At 46.2% G+C, this 13,402-nt stretch overlaps 1 protein-coding gene across 2 annotated transcripts in view; it reads right to left on the bottom strand.

Annotated features, from left to right (window-relative positions):
* ARHGAP40 (Rho GTPase activating protein 40) overlaps positions 1-13,080 on the bottom strand; it is a 43,658-nt gene extending 30,578 nt beyond the window's left edge. Inside the window, exon 1 of one of the 2 annotated variants that reach the window (XM_049816983.1) lies at positions 12,990-13,080. The gene's annotated coding sequence lies outside the window, so the exon portion shown is untranslated. Of the gene's footprint in view, positions 1-12,145; positions 12,221-12,989 lie in introns of those variants that run through there. The other variant, XM_049816984.1, reaches the window with a different exon arrangement.
* Between the last annotated feature and the right edge of the window lie 322 nt (positions 13,081-13,402).

Raw genomic sequence — 13,402 nt, forward strand, 5'->3', positions numbered from 1 at the left:
ATGCAAAGAGGCTGTCTCAGTTTTGCTCCTTACACATTAACACAGCTATTTTTCCAGCCACAGCTTTAGTCAAGCTGCTTTAACCCCACCTTGTGAACATGCTGCAGAAGGAACGCTGCCCAGCCCCCCGAGGCAGGCGGAGGGAGGATATTTGGTCTGGGATGCTTACAACTCCCCACGCCAGGTATGCAAAAACATTAATGGGAATCTTCCCCCCCCCCCCCCCCCTTTTTTTTCTCCTTACCCCCAATTCCTGCAAACTGTTATTCCTCCCCACAAAATTTTAGACACTGTGAAGCAAACCAAGAGGACACCGAGAAGGAGGCACCCCGCTGAAGGTGGGTTCTTCTCCAGGTAACTGAACGTGCCTCTGGGAAAGCTCCTGTGTCCAGCTGGAGTTAGAGCTGGCCTCCCCTGGCTCGCTCCTGTTCCCAGTAAAACCACAGGCCTTGCACATACATTATGTGTTGTATTTCTTATTTAGCTTATTCACTACAAGTGGTTCTAATGAGAATCATAAGGGATCAAATTCAAAACTCAGGTTACCCATATAGCTCTTCCTCCATCAGCTCCAAACCAAGACAAGTCACAGAACGTGCTTGTGAAATTCAGTTACCACCAAAGCCCATCCACAAGCCACAGCTTTTACAACAGCACCAGATTATACATAGGGGGCATATTATCATAGAATGGTTTGGGTTGGACAGGACCTTAAAGATCATCCAGTTCCAACCACCCTGCCATGGGCAGGGACATCTTCCACTAGACCAGGTTGCTCCAAGCCCCATCCAACCTGGCCTTGAACGCTTCCAGGGATGGGGCAGCCACAGCCTCACCGGGCAACCTGCTCCAGTGCCTCACCACCCTCACAGTGAAGAACTTCTTCCTAACATCCAATTAGGAAAATTCATCCATTAATAAAGACCTCAGCAACACGTAAAAAGCAAATCAAAATAATTCTGATGCTTTTATTCAGATACACAGACAATGATTGCTGCAAAGCTACATTGGACAGAAGCATACACCATCATATGTGACCACACAAACTGCCCAGGGTTTGAGACATGGGAGGGGAGAGCAAGGAGGGACGACAACAACAACAACAGCAACAAGAAAATCTATGAGAGGATATGTAGCTGCTTTAAGCTTCGCTGTTTTTACAAACTCAGGAAAGCGTTATTTCTCCCCAGGAAGCACCCAGCCTTTCCAAAAGGCTTCCCACCAAGCACACCTTGCCCTGACACAAGTGGCTGGGTTTCAGGCCATTCCTTCTCCTGTACGGAAAAGCACATCTAAGCTGCTAGTACTGCAAGTAGCTGGGCACAACAGCCCACAACTACATTTCTTTTCTCTCTCAGCTACGTTCCTCCTCACTACATTTCTTTTAATAACTTCAGACAGCTGCTTGTCCTTTTCAACTGGCCGATTTTCAGACAGGCAGGCTGCTAATCACTTGTACAGGCAAGCTTCATTGTCACAGATTTCTAACACAGCAGTAATAACGTAGGCAGGCTTGTTGCACAACTGAGGACAATTTAAAGCGTCCAGAACGAGAACAGAATTCTTTAATAGTACATGCAGCTTTGAATACTTATATAAAGCAGGACGCAAGTGTTACTGAAAATTTAAGATCTCTGTGGATAACAACAGCTGCACAGCCTTTCACATATTCACTCCTGTCTGGACTTTGGTTATTCATGGCATTTGAGAGGAATAATCAGCAAATTTATTTCCTAGCTTGTGAGAAAAGAGGTGGAGGAATAGGACACAAAGCCAACTGAGTCTGCATTTTCAGACGGAGTGAATCAGGATAAATATGCCAACTCTCATGTCGAGCTCTCCAGCATGTTTCATGCTCCATGACAGTCTTTCTGGCATCATCAGGGATGAGCCAAGCTCACTAGGACGAGATCATCTGGCTCACAGGAGCTGAATCTTACTCAAATATGGAGACAAACGGACATACCAATGCTCTCAGCAGCCAATTAGTTCAAACGAATCACTGGTCCAGACCCAACACTGTTACGGTCGCAGCTTTAGTGCATGAGTTATTTCTGAAGGTATCTACATGTCCTGCCAAACTGACATGACTTGGCTCGCTCAGTAAACCCAATTTTTTCAGGACCAAAAAGGAGGGCGGAAAACATCCGACATGCTTTTGGATAATTGGGAATTTCAGCTGGGCAAAGCACATGCAGACCGGAGACCTGAAGACTAGAGGAATCCTCTGCCAGACCACAGGGACCCCACCAGCCTGGGAGACCTGCCTCTGAACACTGCCTGACAGAGCTCAGCATCAGTGCCTTCAGGTCAGCTTGCACACAGTGTTCACCAGCTGCGTCACAAGATCTTATGGCAGCATTACATTTTTCAAAGTAATTCGTTACCGTGAAAATCAAATGCAAGTGAAAGACACTGCAATGTGAAGGAGAGCAGAAAAACCGGAACGTAGCTGAAATCCCTAACGCACAAGTCTTTTTTTTTTTTTCCTCCAGCAGGTGTATTTTTAGAGAGTGCATAATATTAGAAAAGCTTGAAAATAATTCATCTCCCCACCACTCGGTCACATATCAAGAAAACCCTCAAGTAGAGTTACCTAGCCATCACGTGGACGCATTAAGATTAAGAGATTATTACAGTTTCTGGAGTCACCGAGGCGGTGAGATTATCCAAGTCCCAGCCTGTTCCCAGTCTGCCAGGGAGGCAGCACCCAGTCCGTGGCCTGGGGCGAAGCGCTGCGTGGTAATCACGCCCGGGTAAGAGCCATCGGCTCCCAGCAGCCAGCCCCGCAACCCCGGCCGGCTCTGCTCTGTCCCGAGCTGGGAGATCAAACGAGCATCTCTCGGCTCCACAGCTGCCAAGAAACAACCGCAGCAACACGCAGACCCTACGAAGTGCTTCCGATCGTCACTGTACCGCGCGAGACGAGACGCGATTTGTCATCCTCCTGGGACAGATACAGGCATGCCCGTGGGAGCTGGGGTATCAACCCAGCGCAAGTGGAGAGGTAAAGCATCACCTTCCCTGACGGCCCGGCATCACCCCCTCGACCGTCCCTGCTCTACCCACACTTAGGGTGGCTCAGGCGCGACGATGAACGGCCAGACCCCCCCTCCCGTAAAACCCAACCTGCCTGCAGCCACAAGCTGTATGTCAGAGCACGCAACCTCTGCTGCACTTTAAATGCTTTACTGCACCCAAGAGTTGTGACAAACGGAGGATTAGTACTTCAGGCGGTGGACAAACAGTGAGAACAGATGCTTCCTAAGCTGAGATGGTTTGCATGCAGATGGCTATTAGTCTCACATTTAAGAAAAAAGAAAGAAACACGGGGCGAAGGAGGAACCCCTGGCATCCGTCGAGATGCAATGCTGTCCCAGAGCGGGACTAGCCGGTGGGCAGCCAAAGCCAGAGCCACTTCATCACCTTACCGTCAGAAGTAGCAACTCTGGGCAGAGATCTCCACCAGGCGCGGGGCAGTGCTTGGATACATGACTGCCTCCAGCTGCCCACCCTGTGTGGCGATGTCGTGGCTTGGGAGAGTGAAGGAGAAGGAAAAAAATCATACGCTCTTTAGACACAGATGTATATTTAGATAAGCGAACTGCGAAGTTGCTTAAACCTAATTACTACTGTAAATGTAATGTAAACCACCCAAAACATTTCCACTGCTCAAGGAAGAGCTGTAACAATGGGAGGAAGTGCTAAGACACAGCAGCTATTCTTAATGCACAAAAACACTTATTCTGATGAATAACCAAGACTTACTAATTTAAATTGAGTATGTTTCTGCCTCCTGGGCATTTTCAGACTGTATAAAATTAGAAGTCTTAGCGGGTTTCTGAGGATGACCTTGTTTAGCTCCCTACTCAAACACGTGCCTGACATCTCCCAGGTGCTGTGCCTTGCAAAAAACCTATCTTTCTTGATGGACATTCAAGGCAGAAAGAAGTGACAGGCACCAGATTAATAACTACCAAGCTGCTTGTTCACTTCCTTCAAACACAGGGACTTATCACTGCAACCAGCTGACAAAGTGCTACACATCATTTCTAAGGTGTGATAGAAGAGAGGCAGATGGGACGAAGCATCAGCAGCCAGGTCCCTCCCCAGCTGCAATGAGTAACCACCATCTCACGCCAGTCCAGCCGTGTCAGTGGAGCTCATGCAGGACTGGAGTCCACATAGCAGAGCTTGCCCCTAGCACCACCTTCACGGAGGGCTTGCGCCTCCTTAATTTTCATAGAAAAAAATATGCAAGAGCTCAAATTCCCAAAGCCCACCTACCAGCCCATTTCACAAACCTCATTTTGATTTTTTCAAGTTGGATTTTCTGTTCCCTTCTGGGAAATGGATGGGGCAACAGAGCTACAAATAGGAAGAGTGACAGAAATGGACTGTCTTACTCTGCTGCCCCAGTTCTCAGCCCAAAGATGTGATAGATTAGGTTGTCATCTTGTTTATTTCCTGCACCATAATCACAAGCAGCGGGATGGGCTCCATGGGCTGAACTCGCCATGAGTCAGTGCGTTTTCGGGCATCCCATAGGAGTTACTACCCAAAGAATGCCAAACATCCACTCTTGAAAGAGAAGTCATGTACACAGCACGGCCCCACAAGCAGAGCAAATAGTTCAGAACTACCAAGGTTATGAGACAGCTAAACAATAGCTACTGATAGTTTGAGACAGATAAGCTAGAGTTTTAGCAAGGATGGTAAGACAAGGGGAGGAGAAAAGTAGGAGTGACCTGATCATAGCTACAGAACTACGCTATTTATTAAAAGTGAAACTCCTAAAGACCAGAGTGTGGACTAAGTACAAATGCAGTTTTCAAAGCAATGTCTTGTTTAGGGGTGGGGGCTTGGTAGATTTTAGTATCTTATAGTTTTAAAGATCTCCCCAGAAGTTTTTATATTGGGTCACACTAGCTGAAACTACTTCAGAGATCAGGCTGGAACCCCCTCTGTGTTACTGAAGCTTGTCTTGTTGAATGATTACAATAGAAAATAAATCCACTTACCTAAATACTCCAAATTCACGATCCAGAGAAAAATACTGACCAGATAGGTCCCCACACATTGTCCCTACACACGTGAATATAGAGCATTTACTTGGGAATGAAATGCCACTGTGCTCATTTGTGAGTAGGACAACCATCAGCCTCTGAGCAGGTGAACAGAACGACACCCCCCTCTCAAAGACAGTAGCATTTTTGCAGATCCTGATTACTCAATTATTTCTAAAGTAAAAAGAAAATTTAATACAGCCTAGTAGCAGGAGTTCTTATTTAGCAGTCAGGCAATAGCAAGTGCCAATTATTCCACTCATAAACAACAGTTGTGCTTGTACTCAAAAGTGCCATAATTTCTCCTAACAGGCTTATGTTCTACTTTGTCATCTCTAACAGGTCTATCAGGAGAAATCCAAACTTTTCTGTGTGTGGAGAGATTACAAATGGCACATGATTTATATTTATGGGCATTCTCTTCATTTGTCCTCTAGAAGAGAGCTGGGACAGAAACAGAACTGGGCTGCTGCTTTAAAGGCTCAGAAGTTTAAAAAAGTCAGCTATCGCTATTTTTGCTATGCTGGCACCCTGCTCTGAAGTCACCACATAGAGCTTGTTTGTACTAGTTTCATGTACAAACGATGCAACAGCTGGAACAAAACTGGTTGAGATGCTGAACCTGATTGCACAATACAGCTCAGGGCTCTTACAGAGCTATTAGCAGTCAAGAGTTTGTTAACTCATTAGGAGAGGGCTTCTTTTTCCAAAATATTCATGACAGAGTTTAATTACACAAATCTTTATGAAAAACAGCATCAGAAGATTACAGGCATGATCTAGGACTTAGGGGCCAATGAGAGGATGGAAGAGCTTGCTACAGACATTTCCAAACAGCTTTATTGCAGGATTTAAAGGAAGAACACAGGGCAGGTGAGGTTAGTTGTGCAAGATCATCTCAAAGGTCGGTGAGAGACTAGAATAGTGTCTGTAAATCCCCACATGCTGTTTACTGTTGTATAAAACCCCAGTGCTCTAAGTGCAGGGCCAAAGAGGAGATCAGACATATGAAGTCTCAGGTATCAATGTCAAGTGACATTGCAAGACAGATTTTTATTCTTCAGTTTACACCCAGTGTGCAAGTTCAGAGTAACACAGTGCTATTGCAAAGGCAAAAAGAAGACAGCACATAGATCATGCGCTGAATAAGCACAGTGAATTCAACAAGCTAAACAAGCAAAAATTCAATTCGGACTCACAGGTGAGTTGAAAACTACAGAGATTTCATAAAACTAAATCTAAAGACATATACACAAGCAGATGAACTATAGCAACTATGCTTTACCTCACAGTTCTACTAAGTCTGATGAACTCTTTTAACCAAACTGACATTCAGGACTGTATGTTTCAACCAGGCTGCTCTAAACAACCAAACTTCCATACATTGGACATTTTCTGACACAGGCATCACTTGACTGTGGCTGCCAACTTGACTCCTGCTCAGTTTTTTGGCCCAACACACAGCTCATGCTGACACAGCTCAGCCTGATCTATGCTGGGAGCAGCACCACTGGGCTAAAGCAAGAGCTACACGTACACCAGGTACAAAGGAGAGGAGAAGATAAGACCTGCTGTCCTTGCAGCTGCGCAAAACCAGAATTAACTGGAACAATCCACAGGAATGGTAGAAACCAAACTTTCATGATGGAAGGTGTAAGTACATCACCTTACCCAAAAAGCTTTGAAGCTGACCCATCAGTATCTGTAACTGCTGAGGCTCCCAGGCTTCCCACTGCAATACTGGGACACCCGCGGCTTGACTGAGGAGGAAGGATGAGCACTCTCACCATCAGCTGAGAAACTGGCCTCCTCCTAAGCATGAGAGTTAGTCAATTTGTGAATTAGTGAAGTAATGAATTAGAGAATTAACAAGTTACACCAGCCCATTGAAAGGGGACTGAAGCCTTGTTTGATTTTTACCTAATGAGTACATGCAGTAAAGTTGGATTCACAGGGTACATCCTCCTCTAACTTTGAGAGGTCCAAATGAACCATGAAACTTGACTCAGTACTATTGTCAGAAAACGTACTCATAGAGGGTTAAATGACATTCATAGATCCCCAGCTAGCAACCAAGCAGCAGCTTCTTGACCTTTACAAAGACTAGTTTTTCTTTGCCATCTGCTTTGTTGACACTTACAATGAGGTAATGCTAATCCATTACAAAATTGCACAAACCTCACTAGCAGAGTTCATAGGAAAGCCTTAAAGAAGCAATTCCTTGGTCCTACTTATAGATTTGCCCGTTTTCTTCCAGCTAACACATCACTGCAGCTAGAATAAGCTTTGCAAAAAGCCATTCTCCAAAAAGCTTTTTCCACAATGCGTGCTGGTATTTAATAAAGCCTTGAATTCTCCCAACTGACCTGGCAGCTCTGTGCTTGCTCCAAACTCTTCCTGGCCTGCAAACATCCGGCAGCTTTGTGCCTGCTTTACGCTGGCCAAGAGAGCGTAGGAAGCACGAAGTGAATGAACTCTGAAATTCTTGGATTAGGGATATCGTTAGGACTGCTCCCAGGAGGTATCCTTCCTCTCCTGTTAATCAAAGGAAATACTGCATCTAAATACAGCTGTTACCTTTATCTACTTTTACCTTTCTTATGCACAAGCTGGAGTGAGTCCAGGATTCTGGAATATTTGACCAAAACAACAGTATCTCAGATCAGCTGCAGGGATGTATATATTGCAGCCTCATGTCTACCTTCCGCTATGAGGCATGCAAGGATTTCCTTCCACTGTGTTAGCCCTGCTGTTTTCAAACATTAACATTGTCTGAGCTTTACCTTGACCGAGAAAAACAACTTTCATCAGCAAAGCTGTATTTATTCATTGCCTAAAGAGGATATCCTTCCAGTTCCATTATATATTGGCCACCTGCTATGGACCTTGCAAGGGTTACAGGCTCCTGTTCACTCAAGAGTCTGCACACACCCTCAAGGCAAGAAATACCGCTTTCGTTTCCAGTGTCGGTCACTTGGTTAGGGTTGTCAGGAGTATGATCAAGCAGGAGAAATAGGGGTTCAAGCACTGGCGGCATGCTCAGCTGTGTACATACAGAGACACCAAGAAATCCAAGCTCCCAGGACTCCAGCATAACTGTTTATTTGGCAGCAGTGGTGAAAAAGTTTTGAGCACAGTTGAATGGCAACCACCATCAGCAAGACAGCCTCATGCACTAGTTTCAGAGCCAAAACACAGAAGTCATCTTCCCAAACCAGCAGTGCTACAGAACAACCCTTCAAATGCCCCACTGCCCCAACATGCAGGCTTCCTTTCCTTGTGTGTATGCTCTCCACATCCACCGCAGGCTAAGCCCAGCAAAGGTTCACCAAGAACTGAAGATTAAGGAAAGATACATCTGTTAAGCCACCTCCTCCAGGAAACAGGCACTTAACTGACCTCAACTAATTCAGAAATAACACCCTTCAGAGAGAAGAGTGCAGAGGCAAGGGAGCGAAGAGTACTCTGCATTTGTGCCTTTCCCCTGTTTCTTAGTTACTAATGATGTCTCTCCCATGCTTCATTAGGTGACCCAGGGAGGGATAATTGAGAAGTATAAAATGGTAACTCTTGGTCAGGAGCCTCCTGTCACTGCTTCATCAGTGCACAGCCCGCCTGCTGCACTACCACTGAACCATCAGTGTGTAACGGTCGAGCGGGCTCTTGCCACTGCCCTCACCTCCTTGGCAGTCCCTTCCCAAGATGCATGACAGTAACATGTGTCGGTACCAACATCCGCTGCTAACAGTCCGTCATCCTAGGAGGAACCTTCTACGAAAGGGCAAAACAGGACAAAGGGATAAATACATTAGTGCCGCAAGATCAACAAACGCACTAGAAGTGTGCTTGGGTCTCAGCCAAGCTGTTTACTGAAACACTGAGGTCTCAACTGTATGTTGCACTCCGTGTCATTTCCTACGCTCAGGCTCCACCATACGATGGCAGCGTGTATGTTCACGTGGCCATTTCACCAACCATAAGCCACAGTATTCAAGTAGCCAGGGACATTGAAAGTTGTCATAGATGGACAAAATTACATATCATGTAAAAACTAAACAACTCTCAGACAACTAGTGAATTAATAACAAGCTTGCTAGACATTATGCAAGAAGATTCAAGGGTCCTGAAACTTCTCCCTCTAAAAATTTTAAAAGACATGAAAAAAAGACCAGAGTATTGTTTATTTTAAAAGGTCCCCCAGTGAGGGTTGCCCTATTATTTTTCTGTATGACAACAGCAAAGTTCCCTTCATACATAGCTAGCACGCAGAATTTAGTGAGAAAGATCCTCATTTTCACAAGAGACCCAAATTTTGCAGACAGCTCAACAGTCCCAGCACTAGCAGCCCTGGGGCTGATGGAATAAGCTATGCAGATGGAAACAATTATTTAGGAGGGGAAGGACTCCTGCATGCATGGAGCAACATCTCACTAAAACTGAAGCCTCCCACCGACACATTCCAGACTCTTGGAGTCATCTACTTTGGGGAATATGCTTTAAGCTACATCAGCTTTTGTATTTCTTTCTCCAAATTTCTTTGCAATCACCAAACATACTCCCCTGCAAACTGACCTAACGGTCTTAACAAACAGCAACGAATACTACAAAGTATTATAAACATCTGAATCTAAAATCTATTTAGAGACCTAACTTTTCAAGCAACAAGTTCTGATTTCAGACAAGCTTTTCACTACACAATGCACCTGGAAGGACTTACTGATTAACAATGCTGTGGTGAACGACTTCTACCTAAAGTCCATGGCATAAAATAATGAATAAATCATACAGGCGTATTTGATATGTAGAATATCAAATCAAAGTGCCTTATATAACTCAAAACCATGTTTCTTAGAAAGGAACAGAATTACAGAAAGGAATAGCACTAATTGATTAGAAATATCTAATTAAGGGTAGTCCTTTCAAGCCAACTGCATAAAAAATATTTCATATAATATGTTGCAGGAGAAAAATAACTCCAGCAGGTTTCAATTAAGACTCACTGCCATATGGATTTTACATCTGCAGCAGGAAGGCTCAAACACCATGTCACAACTAAGACATTTTTATGTCTCCAACTGAAAGCGCTTAAACCGCTTGGAATAGAAGCATATGGGCCATAACATCCCCAATTAAGCAAACATTTTGCTGAACTGAGAGCCTAAAAGACACACAAAGCTAGAATGTACTGTATTCTCGGTCATAAGTTGTAGCCTCTAACTTTTAAAGGATAAAAAAAAGCTGAGCGTACAGCATGTACGCTTCTAACCTTTAGTGCCCTCCTCACCCAGCCAAAGCAGAGGACCCCAGCGCAGGTCGCCCAGTGATTTTTAACGAGGCACTAAAGGGACGGGGGGCCCTTTGCTCCGTGCAGACAGGGAAGGGCACTGTTCTGCAGAGCAAGCACATGTGAAGGGCTCCTCAGGTCACCACCTCATCCAGCCTCCTGCTTAAAGCAAGATCAAACCAGCAGCTAGACCAGGACACCCAGGGCTTTCGCCAGTTGAGTCTCGCAAAGGGCTGAGGTGCCACAACCTCCGTGGGCCCCCGTTTCAGCACTCCCCTGCACTCGCAGGGAGCAATATTTTTCCTTAAGGCACGCTGGAGCCTCACCCATTTCAATTTATACAGCTTTGACAAGTGACACAATTCTCCATCCAACTAATCAAAGATGCTATGAACTGGAAGACAACACTTAGGCGTTTTTCCTTTCAGCATCAAACCCACCATCTCAAAAACCGTGTCTTGATCAAACCAAGAGCTCTGCTGCTGCCGTTGCGCCCTCTTGGGGCACAAGGGACCATGCGCCAAATCTTCAGCGTTATTTTTCTACATGCAGCTGGACCGAAGAACCCCAATTCCTCTTTACTAAGAACAGATGTCAGCCAAGTTAAATCATCCCATGACTCCTCCAGGAGAAGGATGTAAACAGCCACAGCTCACCCAGCGGTTACTAAGAGAGGCCCAGCTGACAAGTTAGGGATCCCAACATGCTGCAAGACCTTATCCCAAAATGCTTTGACATACTACTTTCAGACATGTTTATCACTTAAATCCATCAAAACACATTAGGTCACTTGAGCTTACAGTAGATGAGAGTTTGGATCTTTTACCAACTTCTTCCAGAGTTTTGGGCTCAGAGGAGAAAGAAATGGGTATCTACGTTTTTCAACTTAAAATGCTTTCCAATGCAGTCTTATGTTTAATAAAGCCCCCACCTCTGTAACATGCCTGCAAAGTAAATGCTTTACAAATGGGGGGAGGGGGGGGAGGGAGAGCAATTAAGTGATGTGCAAAAGGTCATGAAATATCTATGGTACAGTTTGGTATATAGAAATGCAGGCTTCCACCTCCCAGGAGGCTTAACCTCAGCCAAAAGAAACTACCAAACTACAGCTCCAACTAACGCTGTGCTCGGAAATGTTCAATTCAGGTTTTGGTATCAAACTTTTTCAGCTAAAAAAACCTACACACTTGCTACAGTATAGAAGTGCCCAGGGATGGAGGCTGCTGGGTGCATATGAGAAATGATGCTTTGCACCAGGTGAACAAGAGACCTTACAGGTGAATTAAATCCAAAACTACAGAAAAGCCTTCATTCAAAAAAAAAAAAATAAAAATCCATTTGCAGTCACTGCAGACAATCACACTGGCAGTAGTTCTGCTACAATATCCAAGTCTGCAAGCTCTAATGCTCCTGCCCAGAAAACAGCTTTTGCACAAAACAGTGAAGGGAAATTAAAGCACAAATTCACTGATGCTATTCAAGTGCTTGCAGACTACAAGGCAGCTGAGAGGTCATGCTACATTCACACTGTGAACTCCAAATCCTCAGCAAAAATAGGCACGAGGGCAGGCGTTACAGCTAGATTCAGGGAAAGAAATATTTTAACAAAGGTGGACCACAGCACGAAGTCTACAGGCTTCAAACTGAGTCCCCATGCCTGCAGGTCTGTGCCCATTCTCCAGGTCAGGTTGATACGTCACCAACCTCTTCCAAGCAGCACGGACCCACAGCAGAGCCAAAATGGCCTTTCCATGCTACTTTTAGCTGAACTCACACACAAAAGTTTTATTCTTACCAGCCAAATATTTAGTCCTGCATTATTTCTCAGAGCTCAGAAACAGGAAAACCAGGTATAAACCACTCCTGCCATCAGCATAGCTGCGGTACTGGGGAACTCCGCAGGAACCAGTAATCCTCAAAGTAGGTTTCTCCGTCAGGTTTTGCATGCTGGCACCCACCTCCCTGCTACTACAGCGACACTGCAAGCAACAGCCAGCCCAGCCAAGCTAAAGCTATTCCGAGTGTATTTACACAGACTAAACCTACCCAGAGCATATACTTTGGTATCACCAGGCTTTAAAACATCACCATGCAATACAAGAAGCAGCAATAATCTACGTGACCTTTAGATAGTTTACCTACTCACCTCAGTTCATCTACTTCTTTGCAGTGATGATCCCAGTAAAACGGTTTTAACTTGAATTGTGGCATTTTGGCAACTGCCTCAAGATAATACGGTTTCTTATTGAACTGAGATTAATGGAGAGTCCAACATATTCAAGTAGCCTAAACAAGTGAAATCCCATAGAGACAGGAGGCATTCCCAGCGATTCAGCTGCAAGATTAAGTCCTTCTTGCCAACATGTTTTTAAGCGCACATAGACTAGGTGGAAAAGAGAAAAGCCTTGGGACTACCAGAAAACGTTCTTCTCGCTGGCTCAGGGAAGACAGCTTTGAGACGTCAGTAGGGGGGCTGTAGCTGAAACAATAACCCCACTCCCCGACGGGGCACGAGCAGCCAAATTCTGCAGGAAAAGCAGCAATTTCGCACCGAATCCCGTTACGGCGTCTCAAGCAACAGCAACCCCACGCCTCCGGGGCGCAGCCAGTCTCCCTACCACCACCGAGCATCAGCCTACCTGGTCAGCTCAGCGCCGCAGACAATAGCTGCCGAGCCGGAGGAGGGAAAAAGAAGAGACGGGAGCTCGCTCGACACCCGACCGCGGCACGGCAGCCGAAGCCGCCCCGCGGTACCGCCCGCACCCCCACCCGCCGCTCCTCCGAGAGCCCCAGTCCTTCCTCGGGCTCGCTGGCCAGGACTCACCCCCGGGACAGGCGCGGAGCTCAGCGCCGAGGAGAAGCCTTCCCCTCCCTCCCTCCCTCCGCACCGCCCAGGGAGGAGAGGGCCGGGCCCCTGCGCGGGCTCCGGGGGAGGCGGGAGAGGGCCGGGGCGGCCCCCACGCGGGACCGCTGCCCGGGCTCCCCCGGCGCCGCCCCCGCTAAGAAGCGCAGCTGTAACCGGTCCCTCAGCATCCACCGCGGCCCCGCTCCC

This window comes from Accipiter gentilis, chromosome 14 (assembly GCF_929443795.1).
Source record: "Accipiter gentilis chromosome 14, bAccGen1.1, whole genome shotgun sequence".
NCBI lineage: Eukaryota > Metazoa > Chordata > Aves > Accipitriformes > Accipitridae > Astur > Astur gentilis.